The sequence below is a fragment of the Puma concolor genome, chromosome A1 (assembly GCF_028749965.1).
Source record: "Puma concolor isolate L17-30 chromosome A1, mPumCon1.1.hap2, whole genome shotgun sequence".
Lineage (NCBI taxonomy): Eukaryota > Metazoa > Chordata > Mammalia > Carnivora > Felidae > Puma > Puma concolor.
Genome location: NC_141667.1, coordinates 112,746,940 through 112,771,131, shown reverse-complemented (window position 1 = coordinate 112,771,131; position 24,192 = coordinate 112,746,940). Strand labels below are relative to the sequence as shown.

Here is a 24,192-nt window from a genome sequence, read left to right as displayed (position 1 = left end):
TGAGCTCTGGGTGGGCCTAAGCAACCACTGTGCCCTTTCATTAAGTTAATCAGCAGGTTTCAGCCTGAAGGACAGTTCTGTGGCCCTGACCACTTGGAGACAAGTCCTGACCTCTTGCCCTTCCTCACAAAGACTCCAGCTCCCCGACTGTTCCTTCCAGAGTCCATGGGTCCAAGGCCTGAGACTTACTTTGGGCTAGGCTATACGTCAACCATAGCAGAGGCATCATTTTAGACCCATGTATGGTAAAATCTCTCAATAACTTCATAGTACCCACACAGAGTGAAAAACCAAGAAACATTATGATAATGTACATGTGTCTTTGTGGGAGGTGCTGGAGAGAAAGAGGAGGAGCAGAGTGGTTTACAGTGAACATAATGAGGTGTAAGAGGCCAGGCTCCCTACTTGAAATAACAAGTTACAAGGCTCTAGGGTGAGGCCCTGGCAATGTGTTTATTTAGTCCTTTGCTTTTGTAAAATTGGCAAAAGTAAAATAAAAATTCTTCCAATAAAAATTCTTCCAATATCAAGATGTAAATCTAAAAAGATGTTTGAATGTTTCAGTAAGATGGGTGAGACTGATTCCTGACTGGTACCTACATGAAAGGTACACTTTTATTCTTAAAAGTTTTAATTCATGAACTAAGGAAGAAATAAATAAGAGAAAATTTCTAATAGACTTTTTGGAATATGAAAAAATGCACTGAAACTAAGTGACTAAATCAACAGAAGTTATTCATATATCAAGCAACAAATTATAACAGTATTTTTTCAGGTTATCTCAAAGGTGGTAATTCATTAAGAAAAAGGTAAGTTTCAAAACAAATGACAAATTGGCTCCTGAGTTGTTTGACAAGTGAATTAATAAAAAAAAGTGAATCAAACTAACACATTGATAATTTTTAATTTTTTTCCCAGACCTGACATAAAATGCTGACATTGGTAGAAAAATCTAAAACTCATCTGAAACCATTTATGACACTAAAGTGAGAATCTCAGTGACAAAGTGTTAAACCAGTTAAATTAGGAATCTATAAGATTAGTCACTACACACACACAAAACCCAAAATGCCCTAAAACCTTACAGCTCATATATAAAAGAAGCATATTAAAGATTTCTCCAAATTTGATAACTTTAACAATTTATATGATAATTATACCTAACTTTTCTAAACAGTTAATAATTTAAAAAAACCATCCTAGAGAAAAGTTTGAATTATCTTCCTAATCTTTCCATAGAAAATACTGTTAACATTAGTGTCATTTAAAGAGATACTCAAATAATATGCAACCAGAAATATAGGGAAAGGTATTACAGAATTACATTCATAAGTAATTGGTAATGTATTATGACTTTCAATGTTTGGTGATATTTGTGATATATACCAACATAAGTTTGTAATTTCTCATGATTTCTTTTCTAATTTTAAACAATCACTTTGTATCTGATTAACTGTATATTGGTAATAATTAATTCTATTCTAAAAGAAGGAAACATTAATAAATCAGCTTTAGGCTCAAGCTTCAGCCGATCTCTCCCTCCAAACCTGCATCTGCTCTGTAGAAGACCAGAAGACTAGAAGAGAAGAAGCGAACATCAGCCTACAAAATCAGCCTTGGGTACCCAAGAAAGCCAAGGTCTTATACAAAGAGACAGAATCAAAGTCACGTTTCTTAATACGAGGGAAAAGCATTTAAGAATAGCAGAGGGAGGCATTTCTCAAAATGTTGCATAACATTTTCTTGCTTTTTCTATTAGCACATGATCAATGGAAGTTCTATATTCCAGTCTGGATCTGAAGGTTATACTCTCATCTTTATCTTGGCTCAAAATCTCAGAGGAGTGGGAACTAGATTTAATTTTCCTTCTTTCCTTCCTTCCTTCCTTCCTTCCTTCCTTCCTTCCTTCCTTCCTTCCTTCCTTCCTCCCTCCCTCCCACCCTCCCTCCTCCCCTCCCCTTCCCTTCCTTTTTTAATTCTCCCTTTTTTTTCAGTAACATAATGACTAATTCCCCCCAAAGCTTCAATTCACAGACTTGAAGATTTTAACCAAGACTGTTTTCAGGCTTGAAATAATCTGAATAAGTACTCTCCCCTGACACCTGTCCACTTACACCTTTATGCTTTCACCCACACACATCCCACTCACTCCCTGGTTTTCTCTCCTAGCAGTCTATCGAAGGAAATGATGGAATCAAGTTAAACCAAAAGCCAAAAAAAAGGGGGGGGGGGGGGGCAGGAAACAGAAACAGTCTGGTTTCCGAAGTACAGATTCCTTATCTGAATTTAACTTTAGAATCAGGAAGATAAGTCTCCACCACAGAGTACAGCAAGCTCTATTGTGAAATCAGATTCCTTAAATTTTTCTGTTTGACTTTTCATGATAATCTTCCCATGAATATACTGCACAGTTAGATGGGATTTTTCTCTAATTTAATGTGGGCTTTTATTTTTTTCAATGTCTTCCTACTGCTGAGACGAGAAACACAGTCTTATTCAGTGTGTGTGGGGGGGTGGGGGGACGGGTGATTTGTTCCATTCATTTGTTTTTATCTTGAAAAGGCCTCTAAGATCCCAAATCTCCCACACTGACTAGTAGGACTGGAGACTCCTGACACCAGCTTTTACTCTTTTATTCCCATAGACATTTCTTACCTCCACCTAATAAGAACCTCTTTGATAGGGTCTGCAGGGTTATAATTCCTTATGAGCAGAATTATCTAGGAATGGAAAAGATGGATGTATACTGCAGGCTACTTGTACCTGCAAGACATAATGAGGTTTTATTCAGAGTCTGTATTCTATACATACTTAGGAAAAATGCAGAAATTAAAATGCAGTCAGTTTCATGAGAGAAGCTTCAAAAGAGGAAAGGTCTAAGTCATGGGCCTAGAACATGACAACTGGAAGTGGCCATTGGCATCATGTCAATCAACAATCTGCCTGTTAAGTTCTGATTCATTCTCCCCTTAAGATTTTGATCTTTAGTTTGGTCTCATTATGAAAATGAAAAGTTCAACATTTTTTTTTGTTGTTGTTAAAAAGTAAAGCTAGTCAATTTTAGGAGTTTTTAAAAAGGAGAAGTAACTAGCATTTACGCCCAACCAGACTAATCTAATGGAAAGTTTATGTACACTTATTCCACACCATATAATTTTGTTGACTGACCAAGATCTTCACTTCTAGCCAGTTGTGAATTTTGGCTCTCCTTGTTAATAATACCAAACTTCCTTACTTAATACTGTAAACCAAGATCTCCATCCCAACTCCCAAGCATCCCGGTCTACTCCTAGGCTCTCCTCTATTCACTCTTTGCTCTATGTCGGCTTCTATTCCCAAATGTAAAACAGGTTAGTCTGTCTATTCTCATAATATTCTCATAAATATTTCTCAAAAGTTGGACATTTTTATGCTACCCACTGCTTCTACTCTAGACTATGGTGCCATTTTCCCCAGTGAATTACCGCAATAGTTTTTTGATTGGCCTTGCCATACTCTCATTCTACTCTCCCATCAAATTCCTAATGTAGCCATGATGATCTTTTGAAAAAGAAAACCTAGCTTCATACCATTCTTCATTAGTTTCTCACTACTATATCCTTAGTCTGGCTTATGTCTGTATCCTGTTTACCTCTTCAGCCTCATCTTCCTCCATGCTACTGCTCACTTTATAGTTAATTTTAATTCCTTGGTTATACCATGTTCTGTTTTCCCTCAGGGTCTTCACATATACTAAGCAAAAATAAAGCACTTAGAACAGAACTTTTACAATTTTCAACCACCACATCTCCCTAATTACCTGCACCTGTGTCATATACTCTACTTGGATATCCATATTTATTATGGATAAAGTGTCTTCCTCTGATAGCGCCAGTCCTTCTCTTGTATTCTAAGTCTATCCCTCTTATCTACTCAAAGACATTGTCCCATCAACTTTCTGCATCATCAGTTTTCCCCTCTTATTATATCATTCTTCCTATGGTCTGAATACTTGGGTTCCCCCAAAATTCATATATTGGAATCCTAACCACCAAAGGGGTGGTATTAGGAGGTGGGCCTTTGGGTGGTGCTTAGGTCATGTGGGTATAGTCCTCATGAATGGGATCAGTATTCTTATAAAGAGATCGGGAGGCTCCTGGGGGGGGCTCAGTCAACTAAGCATCTGACTTTGGCTCAGGTCATGATCTCATGGTTCATGAGTTCAAGTCTCATGTCAGGCTCTGTGCTGACAGCTTAGAGCTAGAGCCTGCTTCGGATTCTGTGTCTCCCTCTCCCTCTGCTCCTTCCCCACTCTCACTGTGTCTCTCTCTCTCAAAAATAAATAAACATTAAACAAATTAAAAGAGAAAGAGAGAGAGAGAGAAAGAGAGACAGACACCTCTCTAGCTCAAGTGCCTCATAAAGCAAGAAGGATCTCACCAGAACACAACCATGGTGGCACCATGATATTGGACTTCCCAGCCTCCAGAATGATGAGAAATAAATTTCCATTGTTCATGAGTCACCCATACTGTGATACTTTGTTATAACAGTCCAAATGGACTAAGGCAGTTCCCATCAGCATACAAATATACTGTTAATTCTCCAACTTAGAGAATAGAATGTGGTTCCATGTTGCCCTTCAGTTGCTGTATCACTCCTCTGCCCTCTAGAGAAAAACTCCAGGAGCCCAGAAATAGCATGATTAGTTCCCTCAAGTCCCCATTCTCAGTGAAATCTTCCCTGGTTACTCTAAGTAAAATTCCAACCTCTCCAGACATACCATGCCCCTTTCCCTGTCCCCACCCCCTCACCAAAACTTAAGATCGAAGACAGCAGGGTTATTTGCCTGCATCAAATAGTACTTTATCTCAGTCCATCACCATGTAAGCAAGGACTCTGCCTCTTCACACTCTTGAGTGCCTGGCATCACCCCTGTGGCTCAGAGATGGCATTTGATAACTGCAATGAGTGAAGGAATGCATGCATGTGCCTGATAACACCTCTACCTCTCTTTGCCTTCCTCTCTGCCACAGGAAACAGACATTTATACTCTGTAAATACTTGAAAAGCCTAAATCTCCTAATAAGTTGTCTACTTGGTAACTGCCTACAGTCTAGGTCAGCAGTCAGCATTGTCTCTAAAGGGTCAGACAGTGCACATTTTAGGCTCTGCAGGACAAACAGGCTCCATCTCAATTACTCTGTAGTCATGGCGTGCACTCCAAGAAAACTTCTCAGGCAACAACAGATGTTGGCGAGGATATGGAGAAAGAGGATCTCTTTTGCATTGTTGGTGGGAATGCAAGCTGGTGCAGCCACTCTGGAAAACAGTATGGAGGTTCCTCAAAAAATTAAAAATAGAACTACCCTAAAAATAGAATGACCCAGCAATCGCACTACTAGGTATTTATCCAAGGGATACAAGTGTGCTGTTTTGAAGAAACACATGCAACCCAATGTTTAGAACAGTGCTAACGACAATAGCCAAAGTATGGAAAGAGCCCATATGTCCATGAATGGAAGAATGAATAAAGAAGATGTGGTATATGTGCGCGGACACACACACACACACACACACACACACACACACACACACAATGGAGTACCACTTGGCAATCAAAAAGAATGAAATCTTGCCGTTTGCAACTACGTGGATGGAACTAAAGGGTATTATGCTAAGCGAAATTAGTCAAAGACAAATATCATATGACTTTACTCATATGAGGACTTTAAGACACAGAACAGATGAACATAAGGGAAGGGAAGCAAAAATAATATAAAAACAAGGAGGGGGACAAAACATAAGAGACTCTTAAATACAGAGAACAAACAGAGGGTTACTGGAGGGGTTGTAGGAGGGGGGATGGGCTAAATGGGTAAGGGGCATTAAGGAATCTACCCCTGAAATCACTGCTGCACTATATGCTAACTAACTTGGATGTAAATTTAAAAAATAAAATTAAACAAACAAACAAAAAAAAACACGTGGAAAAACAAAAAAGAAAGAAAACTTACAATAGTCAAGTGGGATTTGGCCTGCAGGCCCTAGTGTGCCAATCCCTGGTCTAAGTTGGTTTTCTGGATCTTAACTCATCTCCTAAGCAGAAGTACAAGTGGAAAAAACGGTACAGCTCTTCCCTGGTCCAGGCATGCATATTTAGCCCTATCAACTGTCTAACAGTCTCTGATCCTTCACAAGTGAAAATCTCAACCCTTACCCCCAACTCCACTGAATCTTCAGGTCATTACCAGTTTACAACAAAAAAATATTTTAGAAAGACAATTAAAGCCAAAGTGAAAAAAAAGAACAGTATGGGGCTCCTGGGAGGCTCAGTGGGCTAAGCATCCAACTCTTGGTTTCAGCTCAGGTCATTTATTTCTCAGTTCCTGGGATTGAGCCCTATGTCAGGCTATGTGCTGACAGCATGGAGCCTGCTTGAGATTCTCTCTCCCCTAATTTCTCTGCCTCTCTGCTGCTCTCTTTCCCTCTTTCTCTTTTTCTCTCTCTCTCTCAAATAAATAAACTTTAAAAAAATTAAAAACAGTAAAACAAATTCTACTTGAGGAAATCACATGATTTGTACTTCAATATGTCTCAAATGGCATCAGTGACCCATGACCCCTCCAAGGAAAAATATACTAGAATTGTTCTTCTTTTGGAGCATTATTAGAAAGATAACCTCTAGGAGGAAATGCATATCCTTATAATTCCTTTTTAGAGGTGTTTACTAGAACCCATATTATTTTAATTTTGTAGATGATATATTTCTCTCTCAGGTGTATAGGCCTATGTCACTCAAACAATCTTGTGTTTGCTTGTGCTTACAAAATGCTGCCATGGGGATAATTTAAATGCAAATTAGAAGTCATCCAAAGACGACTTTATTTTGTTGTTGTGTTGTGAGGCTAATGGAAGCAGTCAGTTATTTTCCAGGATAAAAATGCTCTTTAAATAAGAGAAATGGTACAGATGTTTCATTGTACATGTTTCATGTTTTCCAAATATCCTCTGATTTTGTTACCAATTTCTTATCAGTTAATCAGTTAATCAGTTAATAAGCATAATCATTACTCTAAAAATAATAGTCTTCAAATTGTTAAAGCAATACTCTGACAATTTAATAATAGATCTTGGTATTATATGATGATCATGTTATTTTGAACCAAAGTTTTTATAGTGCTATTTTATAACAGTGACATTGAACTGACTTTAGATGACCATTGCTAAGGACAATTTTTGCCACGTTTAAGATAATCCTAGGAGAGATCTTCTGTATTTATTAAAGGTACATTAACTCTTTCAGACCAACAAGTCAGAGACAATAGAGCACTGAAGATATAATTTCCTAATTGGTAAATTAGGCTCCAAGTTTAGGGATCTACATGAAGAATCAACCTGGAGTTTTTTCAGGATCTTCAAGGCCCCAGAACCTATCACCTCTGGTCTCCTTCATACCAGGTAAGGGTTACTCTGGCATAATAATCTTCAGCTTGTGTCACTGTTTCAGTTCACTGCAGATGTCAGCAGAAGTGTCTTTAGAAAGAAGGGAATAACTTCAGAGAAGGTTCAGGACTTCAGAAGGATGAATGCCATACCAGAACCTCTTTCTAAACTATTCCAATTGCATTTTTTGTTAACCTAACCAGATTTTTCTCAGCTATAAGAGATAGTACTGGATATGGAATGAATATTCTGAAGAATTGGGGAGACTCAAATATCCATTCAATTTTCCTCACAATTCCACCATTAACATTGGAACAAGACATTAAGTTAATTGAAACAATTACTATGTCATAAATTAAAAAAGCCTTGTTTGATCCTATTTGACTACAACAGACTCCCTGAAGAATAGATACTTTTCTAGGAGGGAAATAAATTCTGAGGCATACAATTACAACTGAGGTTAAAAACCTGTGAGTATAATTAAGATACTGTATTAAGGTAGAAAGATACTATTAAGAAAGAAAGGTATACATGCAAGGGTTTCTGAGACTGTGGAGGTTACATGTCTATGCCTTCTCTGCAGTTGACTCTGCAGATTGATGGTAAGGTTTTGGAAAACATCTCTCTCTGAAATACTTCTTCTCAAGTAGACCGTACAAATGTGTTCACACATGTGCAGACACACACACACACACACACACACACACACACACACACACACACTACAACAAAGATAAATGACTTCTAAAGGACAAGGACACCTGTAACAAAAGTTTAACTGACAGTTTCTCCTCTTTCTCCTCACAACTGTCTTCAAAATTTTATATCAAGAACAATTCTGATAAGCTTAGTACCACATATAAGGAAGAGTTAGAGAGAAGTACAACAGAGTTAATTTTCCTTCAGGGAAAACTTTTTTTTAAGAGAGGGAGAGAAATTAAAATAAAGTAGTTCTTATAGAGGAAGAATATTCTCCAGAGAGAAAAGACATGCAGTTTGTAATTTCATGCACTTAATTAATTGCAGTGCAAATCACTCTCATTAGGAGTCCATTTTAAGCCTACCAGCTTGAACAGCCAGGAAGGAATAATTACGATGAAACCTTGTCCCTGTCTCCTTACTGAGAGTTTCAGAAACTTTTCCAGGGACATATTGAAAGATTTTTCTTTCTACCACCCCCTTTTTTGTTACCCTTGTATGTAAAAGCAATGGAATGAAATGACAATTCAATGTTTGCCTTTGGTTCCTCCTTACCAGCTTTTACTATTGATTGTACAGTGAAAATTCTCAAAAACTCAGAGCCCTGCCCATACTTTAGTTTCTAGAGTGATAAAGCCTTATAATAAATTCATTAAAGGCTGTGTACATGTTAGGGTTCTGGGTTGCAAACAACAGAAATTAATATTGATGAACTTTAGCAGAAAAAGGAATTCACAAAAAAATATAGGATAGAAATCCTATACACCATAGCCCTATAGACTATAGTCCTATAGACTATAGAGTAGACAGGGAGCTTGTAGAACCAGATGTGAGTGGGATCCAGGGGAGTAATGAACTGCCAGGATGCAACCACACCATCCGTCTGCCTAGGACTCTGGTGCTCACCAGCCAGGCATGTACACTGCTTCTCATACTGTCATCAGCCAAAACCACCATACTACTAATTTTCCACTCAATAGTGCCACATGTCATGGTGGGTCTAAGCCATCCCCTCAAGATTTGAAGTCCTGGCTAGAGGTAACAGATTGACCATGCTGAGATCTAACTGCTAGCGAGGTGTGCAGAGGAATATCTGTCCCCTGTAGCTTCCTTGTGGAAGGCTAGGCCCTCTCTCCCACCTACACTGAGATCCCATCCAAAAAAGAAGAGTGTTGGGTACTTACCAACCAAACCAGTTTTCTACTTCAGGATGTTAACTTCCTTGAATTCTCATCCTTTTGTCTATCCCCAGGATTTTATTCCCAAGAATAAATGGAGTGACAGTAATATAAGTTTATTAAAAAAAAAAAAAAAAAAAAAAAAAGAGGGTACAGAGCATCTGTCTTCTTGCAATGTCTGGCTAAATGAGTATAAACCTAGTGTCTTAATCCATTGAGACTGTTATAACAAAATACCATAAACTGGGTGACATATAAAGAACAGAAATTTGGGGGTGCCTGGGTGCCTCAGTCGGTTGAGAGACCGACTTCGGCTCAGGTCATGATCTCACGGTTTGTGAGTTCGAGCCCCGCGTCGGGCTCTGTGCTGACAGCTCTGAGCCTGGAGCCTGCTTCTGATTCTGTGTCTCCCTCTCTCTCTGCCCCTCCCTCACTCATGCTATGTCTCTCTCTGTCTCAGAAATAAACATTAAAAAAAATTAAAAAAAAAAAAAAGAACAGTAATTTGGAGCACCTAGGTGGCTCAGTTGGTTAAGCATCCAACTTTGACTCAGGTCATGATCTCGCTTCAGGCTCCACAATAACAGTGCAGAGCCTGCATGGGATTCTCTCTCTCTCTCCCTCCCTCTCTCTCTTTCCTCTCACTCACTCATGCCCTCTGCCTCAATCAATCAATCAATCAATAATAAAAAAAAAGAACAAATTTATTTTCACAGTCCTGGAGCCTGGGAAGTCCAAGATCGAGGCACTGGCAGGTTTGTTGTCTACTGAGAGCCCATCTCCTAGTCCACAGATAATTTTCTCATTATATCCTTAACTGGGTGAAGGAACTCTCTAGGGCCTCCTTTTGTAAGAGCACTAATTCCATTCATGAGGGTTCTACCTTCATGACCTAATCACCTTCCAAAGTTCCCACATCCTAATACCATCCCCTTGGGGGTTAGGATTTCAAACTATGAATTTGGGAGTAGGGAATAAACATTCAGATGATAGCACCTAGACTCACTCATGGAGAAGGTGGTAAGAACTACAACCAAAATACGTTCCTGCCTCGGTGCTCCACAATTTGTGGTCAAAGCTTAAATGCCTGCTTTAGTGCTAAACAAATTGTGGGACCAGATAAAAATAACTTAGGTACTTGCTTCAGGGAATGCTTTTTCCTGGAAAGACTATAAACCAAAAAAAAAAAAAAAAAAAAGAGCTTATTTATCAAAATTAACAGTTTGTTCATCAGAGCTCACTTTAAGACCCTCACACTTCACTTCAAGACTTCATTAATCCAAAGCTATTAGTCTTTAAATTAGGCACAATCCCAACGATTTTTCCACTTAGCAAGACCAGACCCTAAAATTCTATAAACATCTTTTTTCTATTTCCCCCTTCTGAAATATTTCTAAGGTTAAAGGTGGTGTTCTCTATTCCAATGAGACTAATACTTCGTTTTGCTTAATCAGTAGATTCTGCTGGTGATCTTTTTTAGGGACCTGCCTGCAAACAGAGACATGGTTACACAACATGATCAAGATAACTCTGAAACCCCAGTATTCCCCCTCCATGTTTGCCAAAAAAAAAAAAAAGTCTATTGAATTACATGTGAGAAACAAAATACCAAGCATTTTATTTTTATGTGTTCATAAATACACTCTCAGAACCTAAAACAGTATATATCATAAACCAAAGGCTCAATAAATATTTGGATGAATGAAACTACAAATAAATCATGAATCCAATTCTTACTATAATTTTACTGAACAGAAAAACACATATTTTTAAGAGAAAGCAAGACAGAAAAAAAAATAACCACAATCTTGTTATTCCAAAAAATTTAATTAACTTCCATATTCCTTTCCAGTTCTTAGCCACATGCAGGCATATATTTTACAGTGCTGTAACTTTAACACAAATGCGCTAGTGTGTTTTGCTTTTCTTCCCAAAAGGCCCCAAGCACTTCCACGGTACCATCTAGTTATCATAATGATCATCTTAATGATGAGATAATGGTCCATGAATGTGAATTTTCATTACCATCCATTCACTGTTTCTGCCAACTGCAAAGAATGACTTTCACTTATAAAGCAGTTTTATAAAAATACTAAATAAACCTAAAATCATTAGCCCTCACTTCAGATTTTTCAGTGGATACTTAATGGAACATACCAGAAGTTATAAACTAAAATAAGACAATGTGGGTTCTGGTCCTTTTTTGTGACAGTTATCCTCTGAAAATCAATTAACTTTTACATTTCTTCTTAAGACAAATGGAGCCCTTTCTGCTTGGGTCTCTGTAGAGTACAACTAATACCCTTTGCTAGGCATTCTATAAATACGATATACTCCACAGTTGCTGAATTCTTGTCAAAAATACTATTTCAGATGGTGAGGATAAACACAGAGAAAAATGACCTTCACAAGGTTACAGAAAAGAAATAAAAATTACATTTGAAGACGCATGATATCAAGAATTTTAGTCCCAGGTCTTAGCCATGCAACTTTATCAGGTAGATTTAAGTTAGTATTAGCATGAACACAGTGTGCCAGAAGATAAAGTTTGAAAATAATATGTAATATCCAAGTTAAGGGAAAAGCCATACAGACATGCCTTTCTGGTGTTTCATTTTACATTAGTAGCTCAATCTACTGAAGAAAGTTTTCTACAAATAATATTTGTCCACATCAAGTTCAATTTCACTCTAGGAGCACCTGGGTGGCTCTGTCATTCGAGTTTCTGTCTCTTGATTTCAGCTAAGGTCACGATCTCATAGTTTTGGGATTGAGCCATGTGTTAGGCTCCAAAGTGAATATGGAGCCTCCATGGGATTCTCTCTCTCTCCCTCTCTCCCTCTGTCTCTCAAAATGAATCAATAACCATTTTTTAAAAATTCAATTTTACTCTAGGGTCATGTGGCTGGTTCAGATGGTTGAACATCTGGCTGTTGGTTTTGGCTCAAGTCATGATCTCATGGTTTGTCGGTTCAAGCCCTGCATCAGGCTCTGTGCTGACAATGTGGAGCCTGCTTGGGATTCTCTCTCTTTTTCTCAAAATAAATAGATAAACTTTCAAAAAATTTCAATCTCACTGTAGATTTCACTGCTATAATTGGTTGCATGATGAACTAGAATAATGCTTGAATACCAGAAATAGTATTTAAGAATATTTAACAAAACAGTATTAAGACAATGATCATTTCTAATAAAGGAAATCCTCAAAATAAAAACCCTAATGCTATTCAAAATACCTAAGTTCTTATTATAACTGGAAAAATAATTACAGCTAAATATTAAAAAAACCCAGTTGTTTAACATAGAATAATACTCTGACTGAAAAGATAATACACATCAAAAAAAAAAAGATCAGATCCTTCACCATACTCCACAGCCTATATCTAGGACACAGCTGAGTAACTTGAAAGACGCAAAATTCCCCCAAAACCACAAGCTGCTGCTGTTTCCAAAAGATGAAAAAGATGAAAGTCCTGAGAAGCAGTGAACGCCATTGTGGACCTGATCATTTGGAGTATGACAACCTCAGTGGCCTTTCCAAAAGATTAGTAACTATGCTACACTTCTGCTTCCCTGAATCTGTCAAAGGACAGCTGGACAGATTCTTGAATGCGTTTTGGAATTCAGCTATAATAATCAAAATAGTCAGAGAACCACCTGAGATAGAAGATCTTCTTCTCCTCTGTGTTCTTCCAGTTCATTATCCTTACACTGCTCTATGATTTCTCTCCCCTGTTCAAATGACTATTCTTGTTCTTCACAAGTATTTCAAGTTTTCTAGAAACCTCTTTCCATGGTAAACAGACTTCCATTCATTTTCAGCCTCACTGATGAACAGTTGCCCTACATACTGCCTTCCTCCCAACTTGGTTCTTCACAGAGGAGGTCACTTCCCTGCAGTGCAACCACAGAGAGGCTGCTCTTGTTTTGGGGGCCCAGTGCCTTTCCCTGAGATGGGTTCAGTGCTCTCCTAGTTATTCAAGTTAACTTACTGATTGTTACTCTTCCTCCCTTTTGTGAAGCCCTGCTTTGACATTCATGCCAATCAACTCTGCTTCATCAATGCCTTCTGCCAGTCTCCCTGGTCACTATGTCCCATTGACTGAAAAGTGTCTAACTTTTCAGCACTTTGACATCCTGAATCTTGCTATCTGACCTCAGTGTCCATGTGGAAGAGTCACCTCATGTCTAAGTCTCTCAGTTCCTCAACTGTTTCTTTCCCACTGCAGCACCCTCTTCCCTAGCATCCCCCTACATCTTGAAAACATCTTTAATTACCCTCAACACTTAAATCTTCACGTTCAAACATGCTGTCCTCCAAATCTAACTTCCCATCCTTTCAGCCTGTTCAGTTATTCTAATTTCACCTGTTTGCTACCACAGGGGCCTCAAGAGACCTGAACTCTTTTTATATCTACACCTTCTTATATTCACTCATTTCCATTTCCAGCTTAGTTGCCACAATTCATCACTTCTTTCATTCTCATGCAAATACCCCCAATTCCCTTTCTCTATTTTTCAAACACTGCATCCCCACTTTCCAATTTTGGGTCAAACCAACTCCCTAGTTGGCGCCTATACTTGGATGCTCAGTACTACTAGACAATATTCCAAACACTCAGATGTTGGTTACAAGAAAAATTAATGGTAATGATTATTAACTGCACCTTCAATATGACGAGTTTATCTAACCATGCTAAAGATTTAGTTATCTGAATGCAAACACTGCTTCCTCTTGTCCCTAGACTGTGTCCCTACTGTTCTCCCTGCTGGGTACCATCTCCTTTTAGATCTCAGCTAAGGTGTCAGTTCCTCATAAGCCTACATTAGTTTGCTCCCCTATGATACCTCATATTAGACCCCATGTCCTCAGTCATTTTGTGTTTTATGTCTAACAAACAGGATTGTAGTTGCCTATTTTCTTGTTTGTATGCCCTACTGGTTCTAAACTCTATGAAGGAAGAGACTATACTGGTCTTGTGGAGCTTCTCATCTTTAGTTCATAGCATGGTGTATAGCAAAGTACAGACACTAGCTATTTATTGGATAAATGTATAAGTGTATACATAAGTACATGACTAACAGATGATTGCATAAATGAACATATTCATCAATATAACTCATGGTTATTCTTTTATATTTATAAAATTTAACTTGATTCTATTACATAAATGTGAATATATGGCTTCAAGAAATAAAATTAATGTGAATTAAATCATATTAGGAAAAAAAAGAAAGCCAAAGTCAAACGTTAACTGGTGCAAAGGAATAAAGATGGAGAATACTCTTGAAATATATGACCAAAAAATGGGAAAGTTCCAGAAAGTCAATTGTGAAATATAATATTTATTTATTCTAAAATGTATATTCTAAATTTTATTTATACATTGTAAATTATATATTTTAAATTATTTATTTATACTCAAGTTTTGAATATCTGTATATAGCCTCCACATAACAAGGGGTGTGTGTATGTATGTGTGTATGTTTATTTACTATGCCATTTAGCATTAACTGTAATTTTTTTATAGGAATCACATTGGAATATCAGTCAGAATATCCTGAGATAGAACTCATATAGAAATGTGGGCAAAAGTCTTACCTTTCCCAGGCTCAAACCTACCAACTGTAATATAAATGATGTTAATCCACTAAAGCAAATACATCATCCAGATAAATTACATAAATGACATCAAACAACTTAACAAAATGGCATGCTACTTTAGTTGAATTCTACAGATTTGGAATACTCTAAAAATGCCTGGCATTGTCTACCTTCTGTTAAATGGATATAAGATTCTAAACAAATGAGATAAATAGGTATGACAAATGATACCTAAGTCTTAAATTGTTAAAAAAAAAAAAAAAAAACTTCTAACCATCTTGCCAGGATTTTCAGCAAAACCAAACCAAAGCAAACAACAGCAGAAACACAGATCATATGTTTCCTAGTTCCTTTCCTATATACAGTTTTATTTTAATGAAATCTCTTTGATCTTTGGTAGTGCTCATTGCGGGGGGGGAGGGGATATTTTTATATTTTGGTCCTTTCCTAAATTTTAGCTGAACACATGTTCTTGTTCTGGATTTCTCAGAGTAGTGCTCTGCAGTCATTATTAAATTTGAATCAGTGGATACATTATGCAGTATATACATAATAATTAAACGAATGTCACTAAGAGTGTTTTCACCGAGGTTTTTTTTTTTTTTTATGAACATAATATTGCAAGTCAAAAGAATATGACTTTTAAAGAATGTCAACTCTCTCTAAACACTTCAATGATGAATAATTCTGGATTATGTAAGGATGGTCAGGCAGGGGGGTGTTTACGGAAAACAAGCTATCTGAGGAGCTGAAAATTACAATTCCTGAACAAAAATAAAATGCTGTTATTCAGCTCTGCACTTTGCAGGCCATAGTACTGTGTTCTTCAATCAACTTTTCATAGCAAAACAAATACTTCACTGGGATCATTTTGGGGAAATATAGAATTCCCAACCAATCTATACAATAAAACAAGTAAAGTTAGCATAAAAAAGGTTTGGAAACACGTGCAAAGTCAGCACCCTCTTTAGTGTTTTTAAGAACGTGAGAGCCTGGTGACATAGAAATTTTGACTATAAACATAAACCCTTCCTTGGTACATGTTACTTTAGTGACATACATATATAGAGTAAAATACTGTGGTATAGTGTCAGTCCATTGGGGTATCCGTAATTAGAATGCCAGGAAGTACTACAAGAATGAAAAGGTACTATTGTAGTCTGAAAAAGAAATTGGAGTTTGATAATTATCTTATTCTTTTGTAAATTTAGGGCATGACAGACTTCATAAAACATTCAGAGATTCTATGATGTAGGAGGAATAAAGTCAGTGTTATTTAGCTGTTTATTTTAGGTTAGATCCAAGAATTGCTACTGATTCTGGAAAAAAAAGATGTGGTTCCTCAAGATACTATATATTAAAGATAAAGTGTTCTATCAGTCTTACAGTCTAATTTTAATCTTGAAAATCACCAATTTCAAAGCAAAAATAAAACCAGATTTAATTACACAGAGAAAATGTTTCAGAAACAAAAGGCTTGCAATATTTTATGGGTGTTCTGGGAAGTTTTGACAAACACTATGCCCATAAATTACACTTGAATAAATCAAAGACAAAGGAACCCAGTTTCTTTCTCACAGTATCATCAAGACTCTTAGAAGTATTGCTTCCCAATTTCTTTGCATTCATTACTTTTAACTCCAAATCTAGCCCAAGAAATTGTATTTCTAAGGAATATTTCACAATCACAATTATGTGTGCCCATTTTCAACTTGAAAAGTTTTGCCTATAGATCTTCCACACAGCTTTCAATAAGAACTTACCAGATAAATGTCTCAAAATTTGAGCACAGATCCAATATGAAGGTGCAAGTCTTGTGGGTACACTCTGAAATACAGCCCTTTAGCTTCTTAATTCCTTAGATTCAAAATGTTCCAAAGATGGAATGCCCACTGTTAATACCTTCTTAAATTAAGATCAAATTTCAAAGATAAGATATGTCTCCTTAACTAGGCTTCTGTTTTTCTTTTGTTTGGATTTCTTTTTGTTTTCTGTTTTCCTTTTGTTTGGATTTTGATTCAGTAACAAAATACAGAAAATTACCTTTTTTATGTTCACTCTAATGTACTGTGTGTACTCAAGAACACTAGATGATAGGTAGTTCATCTGAAAATCAATGTTTAACTAGCATCTGAGACCAGCTCCTCTGCGAATAGCACATAACTCATGTAAGTATTTCTAGAAGATCCTTATAAAATGAACCCTTATTTGACTAAAGCAGTCTTTCTCCCTGTGTTGGTGAGTCTGTTTTATTTGTAAGAGTGACCACTTCTTCCCTTAAATTCTTTTCTTTTCTTTTCTTTTTTTTTTTTTTTTTTTTTGAACACAGCAATACAAATGCACGCAGAGTACTTCTCTAGACAGGTTATAGGACACTAGTGATGAGAAATTGTTTCTAATATTCTCTACTCACACATATTCCTGCATATACATCCATCTAGGGATGTGTCATCAAGTCACAAGGGTAAAACTTGCTCCTTGGCTCTCATTTTATTATAGCTGATGCAGTACTGAAACACAGCTAGAGAGATTTAACACTACTCCCCCGTACTAGCCCTCTGCTCCCACAACTTCTTATCTGTGTGCAGGGAGCAATCTCCACAGGTATGGCAAGCTAAACCCTCCTCAAAGTATCTGGAGGAACATGGACCACCCAGGGAAAGTTAAGTCAGGGTGAGAGATGCGACCAGCGACAGCTCCTAATTCTTGAGGATGCTGGCCAGAGAAATAGGTAGAAGTCAGTAAGGGTTGTTACCCAATTGAAGCAAGTAAAAAGAAGAGGAAACCAACAAATGCAACAAAAACAAACATGATCTCTTCTAATATTTTCCTAAATAAGTGTAGCAGTAGCAGTAGCTGATGTTATTACATATTAGGTACTTATAGTACTAAGTATTTTATCCTCACAGCAAACCCATGAGGTAGGGACTTCCATTATTTCGATTTTTCCCTTGAAATATTACAAAGTTGGAATGGTTAAGTAACTTTCCCAAGGTCACAGAGGTAGTAAGTGGTGAGGTAGAATGCAAATTCAACCTGTCTGCATCCTAACCACTTACTACTCTGCCACCACAAAAATGTCATTTCATTCTCCATGTTTCTGTGCCTGCCCCCTTAGTACATTAAGATGTCCCATTTGCTACCATTCAATGTTCAAGGGACAACTGCCCTTGTCTCTAAGTAAAACTTCCCTTCAGGTTCAGAGTCCTTCTTATCACCTGTTTTCCTTTTATTAAGCTGTGTCCATTTTCCCCTTCCATTTTCCTCTCCACCTTACACACTGCCCTCTTTTCCTTTTCACTGTTCTTTCCCCTTCATCTGCTTCTTCTCCTTTCTCCTTTGTCCCACTCCATTGCCATCTCTCTTATCCTCATTTCCTTGACCTCTCACTATTACACTTTCCCTACACACACACACACACATACTCACACACATGTGCACACATTTCAGAGGTCCTTACTGTTACCACCATTAGAAGTAAATAGAAAGTAAAAATGGAAGCAATGGTCTGAGAGAAGATATTTTATAATGCATATATCCAACAGAGGACTCTAGAATATATAAACAGCCCCCAGAAATCAGTAAGTGAAAGAAAAGCTGGATAAATTTTTAAATGGGCATAGCATAAAATACGTTATTCATAAGTTAAATAAACATATTAGCAGCTAAACAATACTACCTGTCATCAGATATATAAAGCATAGTAAGATACTGCTCACTACACATTCACCAGAACTGATAAAATGAGACATTAAGAACACCAAGTGAGGTTGAGGATGCAGAGCAAATGGAACTACCACACATTGCCAGTGGGAGAGTAAAATAGTATATCACTTGGAAAATTGTTAGGCAGTAACTAAAATAAACATATGCTTACCTATGACTCCGACATTACGCCCCTAGGAATATAACCAAGAGAAATAATTGAGTATGTCCACCAAAAGACTTGTATGCAAAAGTACACAGCAATTTTACTCATAATACATGCCCCCCATACAAGAAATATCTCAAATGTCCATCAATAAGAGAGTGTAGATAAATAAATTATGGTATGCTCACACAGTGGAATACTGCACTACAATAAAAAAGAGCAAACTATTGATACATACACCAACATGGATAAATATCAAAAAGCATTTTAAGTGATAGCAGCCAAACACAAAGAGTGCTTACAATACAATCCCATTTATATGATGTCCAAGAAGTGGCCAAACTAATTTTCAGTGATAGGAGTTAGCAAACTACATGGTGATTACATGGGTGTATAAATACATAAAATTTTATCGAGATATATACTTAAGAGTTGCATATTCTACTGCATGTAAACTATCCCTTAATAAAAAAAAAAAATTTATGGCGCATCTGGGTGGCTCAGTTGGCTGAGTGTCTGACTTCAGCTCAGGTCATGATCTCATGGTTCATGAATTTTAGCCCTGCATCAAACTCTGGGCTGACAGCTTAGATGGAGAGGGAACCTGGGTGGCTCAGTCAGTCGAGTGTCCAATTTCAGCTTAGGTCATGATCACAAAGTTCGTGAATTCAAGCCCCACATTGGGCTTGCTGCTGCCAGTACAGAGCCTGCTTCAGATCCTGTCCTCCTCTTTATTTGCCCCTCCCCCATTCATGCTCTCTCTGTCTCTCTCTCTCTTTCAAAAATAAAATATAAACATTAAAAAATGTAAATGGAGAAAAAAACACTTAAGAGAGAAATATGAAAATCTATGACATTCCAAATTATTTCTTTGCCAAGTTCATAGCATTTCTTTTTTTTAATATGAAATTTATTGCCAAATTGGTTTCCATACAACACTCAGTGCTCATCCCAACAGATGCCCCCTCCTCAAAGCCCATCAATGCCCATCACCCACCTTCCCCTCCTTCCCACCCCCCATCAACCCTCAGTTTATTCTCAGTTTTTAAGAGTCTCCTATGGTTTGGCTCTCTCCCTCTCTAACTTCTTTTTTTCCTTCCCCTCCCCCATGGTCTATTGTTAAGTTTCTCAGTATCCACAAAAGAGTAAAAATATATGGTATCTTTCTCGTATGACTTATTTCACTTAGCATAACACTCTCCAGTTCCATCCACATTGCTACAAAAGGCCATATTTCATTCTTTCTCATTGCCAAGTAGTATTCCATTGTGTATATAAACCACAATTTCTTTATCCATTCATCAGTTGGTGGACATTCAGGCTCTTTCCATAATTTGGCTCTTGTTGAAAGTATTGCTGTAAACATTGGGGTACAAGTGCCCCTATGCACCAGCACTCCTGTATCCCTTGGGTAAATTCCTAGCAATGCTATTGCTGGGTCATAGGGTAGATCTAGTTTTAATTTTTTGAGGAACCTCCACACTGTTTTCCAGAGTGGCTGCACCAGTGTGCATTCCCACCAACAGTGCAAGAGGGTTCCCATTTCTCCACATCCTCTCCAACATCTATAGTCTCCTGATTTGTTCATTTTAGCCACTCTGACTGGTGTGAGATGGTATCTAAGTGTGGTTTTGATTTGTATTTCCCTGATGAGGAGTGATGTTGAGCATCTTTTCATGTGCTTGTTGGCCATCCGGATGTCTTCTTTAGAGAAGTGTCTATTCATGTTTTCTGCCCATTTCTTCACTGGATTATTTGCTTTTCAGGTGTGGAGTTTGGTGAGTTCTTTATAGATTTTGGATACTAGCTCTTTGTCTGATATATCATTTGCAAATATCTTTTCCCATTCTGTAGTTCATAACATTTCAAACCATTAACAGATGTCCTTCTTCTGTGAGAGTCAATACACAGCCCTGAAGTCAGAGTGACCCTATCCCATATGGAAAGCTAACTGATGGATACATTGAAGGTTTTCAACATCTCAGATCTTACAATTCTGTTTTGTCATCCTTGAAAGTTTGTAAAGGTTGCTTAATCACAATACACAAAAGCTCAGACACGTTAGGCTTATTTATAGAGAGTTGTTAAACGGCATATATTTGAACACATTTAAAGCACCTGGTCAAAACAACCCAAAGTAGAACTGTGGAACTGTTCATTCTAAAAGGCTCTCTCAATTTCAGTATCTTGACCCAGGCACTTCATTAGGAAGGTAATAGCTGCAGGCCAAAGTTCCCTTCAAAAAATAGTTACTCTTGGGGCCACACTGTGTCTTTCTAAAGGGGTCGCATAGGGGCGCCTGGGTGGCGCAGTCGGTTGAGCGTCCGACTTCAGCCAGGTCACGATCTCGCGGTCCGTGAGTTCGAGCCCCGCGTCAGGCTCTGGGCTGATGGCTCAGAGCCTGGAGCCTGTTTCCGATTCTGTGTCTCCCTCTCTCTCTGCCCCTCCCCCGTTCATGCTCTGTCTCTCTCTGTCCCAAAAATAAATAAACGTTAAAGCTAACATCCTGGAACGTGTTCGGGATCTGCCTCTCTTCTAAAAAAAAAAAAAAAAAAAAAAAAAAAAAAAAAAATAGAAAAAAAAAAAATAGAAAAAAAAATAAATAAATAAATAAAGGGGTCGCATAAGCCTCTAGACCCACTGTGTGATACCTCACAGAGCAAGTCTCTGGTGTGCTGATACACAGGAAGAAAGAACAAAAAGTTATGATGTTAAGAAATTAAGGAAAATAAATCCAAAGGACATGAAAAGCCTCCTTTCCCATCAAAGATTTACAATTACCAGTGTCTCAGTGTAGGTTGACAAAGAGACCTGGTGGCAGGCTTACCTTCAACAACAAGGAACTGAGACAACTTGGCTAAAATAGTCTCAATTCCCCATTAGCCTTTTCTCTGAAGGAATCTGGGGGTTTGGTTAACTGAAGTGGCTACAGGATGTGAGCCCTAACTTTACCTTCTGCTTCCCTTCCAAAGCTTAGATATTCCAGAAAATTATACACCTGATTTTTATAGTTCTCAAATACTCAATTCACAAATAATTTTTGCCTCAGAATGTAATAATAGTCCCTTTCATACATTCTTAGTCTTTGTTTCTTGTTGGTCACGCTTGTCCATGGTTTCTCCTGGCTGGCTTCATGTACAAATTACCCTGGTTTCACCTTTCTAAAAGACAAACTCTTTCCTCCAAAATACTGAATAAGTTTGCAAATGGTAAGCACAATTTCACTTACACTTGTTTCTTAGATTCTTATTAAGAAGGAAACAAACTTTGAACCAACGTAAGTATAACCATACTGACAATTCTCTATTTGGCACTTAGAGACTATTTGTTTTTAGCAACACATTTAAATGTAATTAATTGAGTTAGGTTTTTACCTAATAATTTTAATTATATACATGGCCAACTATATAGAGATATATTAGATCTAATGCATTATTTTCTTTTAATAGCAGATGATATAACATGAGGTTTGAATGAGAAATCATGGTTAGCCATCAAATTCTTTTAGATACCAAAGTTAAATGAATGCATCACAGCTGAAATTTATTTAAATTTTAACTATATTCTCTTCTTACTCAAATGTAGACAAAACAAGATAATGATTCTAAGATAAACCTGCTGTGCAGAAAAGAGTTAATGTCAGGCCTGTGACATTATCTTCAGAAAAGCCTGTTTGAAAGTTTGCCCTTGGCTGGTATCTAGAAACTGGGATTTCAGGAGACTGTCCACCATTCCCTAAATGGTAAGAGACATTCACTGTGCCTAACCTGGTTCTAAAAGAGAAAAAAAAAAGTGGTTTGTGCTGAACAACTGCTTTCCTTCTGGGAATCTGAAATTTAGGCATAGGCTGGATAGAGGGTGCCTAAGTGACCAGCCCCCTGTAAAAATTCTGGTCACTGAGTCTATTTTTTATTTCCTGGTTTTTATCTTGCTTTTTTTTAAATTGTGGTAAGAACATTTAGCATGAGATCTCCCCTGACCAATATTTAAGCGCACAACACAATGTTGTTCATTATAGGCATAATGATACAGATCTCTAGAGCTGATTCATTTTGCATAATTGAAATGATATATCCATTGAATAGCAATTTCCCATTTCCCTACCCTTAGCCCCTGGCAACCCCCTTATCTTTCTGTGAGTTGCACCGTTTCACATTCCTCATACAAGCACCAAGTCTTTCAGAGGTTTTTCTGGTATAAGACTTTTCCGGTGACACATTTCACAGGTGTTGTCACAGCTCACTTCTAGAGGAATTAAGGGCATCCTGTCTGACTCTACTGTAATTGGAGACTCTAGGAAGCTTCCGGCTGCTTTCCTCCAGATTTTGCCCCATGTGCCTTTCTCTTTGCTGATTTTGCTTTGTGTTCTTTGGCTGTAATAAATCTCAGCCATGAATAGGACTATTGGCTGAGTCCTGCGAGCTCATCTAGCAAATCATGGAATCTAGGGGAAGTCTTGGTGACCCCTGACTCAATCCCTGATACCTGGGAATCCTGCCCTATACACAGATGAACAGTAGTAGTTCATCTTTGATCCCAAAGAGAGGGGAAATCAGTTTTTTGAGACAGTATTTTTCAATGTTCAGGTCAAGCTGCCATATAAAATTCCCAACTGCTTCAGTGTGTTTGATCAATAAGTGTACAATCTTCCTTACATACATGGTTCATCAAAAACAAAAACCAAAGACAACTAGACACATATTTCCACTTTCCATTTCTTTAAGAATTTGGTATATTCTCACTTACCTAGTAGTAATTTCTTCATACCTTTTAATAACACAAGTCCTTTGAACTGATCTGTAACAATTCAAACTAAACTCAGTATCACAGAGGGCAGTTACTAGCAAAATTTCTTCTAATTACAACTTTTCTAACAACTTCTAGGAAAATCCAGAAGCACCTTTCCTAGACGTGCCTTCAATTTGGCGGAGAATGGGGAAGAATCACATTTGTCACCTAACAAATTGCTTTGTTCTCATAATCTTAGCGAATGCTCTAGAGTCTTTCCAAATATGGGCCACTGGATTCTTCCTTTCTTTCCTATTCAATCTTCTTAAAAATGCAGCTGACCAAAACAGCAAAGAATGGATGTGCCCATTATCCACACTTTCTTTCTCAATGTTTACCTGGCAACATTGCTCTGAAAGAGTAAAACCTCCATTGCTAAAGAGCAGAGAAAGAACAAAAACACAACTATTCTGCAAAGTCAGCAATACAAAAGTTATTGAATGATGGAGACAGTGACTGTGCGTGACTCTTCCATAACTAGCACTATATAAAACCACCTCCTTTTGGGAACTGAAACAGTATTCTGGTAAGCAACACCTTGATGTGTCAAAGGCCAAATTACTAGCCTCCTGAATATAATTGCTTATTTCCTTGGATTCTTATTACATGACAATCTATTCTTGATT

At 37.5% G+C, this 24,192-nt stretch overlaps 1 protein-coding gene across 5 annotated transcripts in view; it reads right to left on the bottom strand.

Moving 5' to 3' along the window:
• Positions 1-24,192, bottom strand: part of PDE4D (phosphodiesterase 4D) — a 1,391,688-nt gene that overhangs the window by 923,832 nt on the left and 443,664 nt on the right. The window lies entirely within an intron of this gene.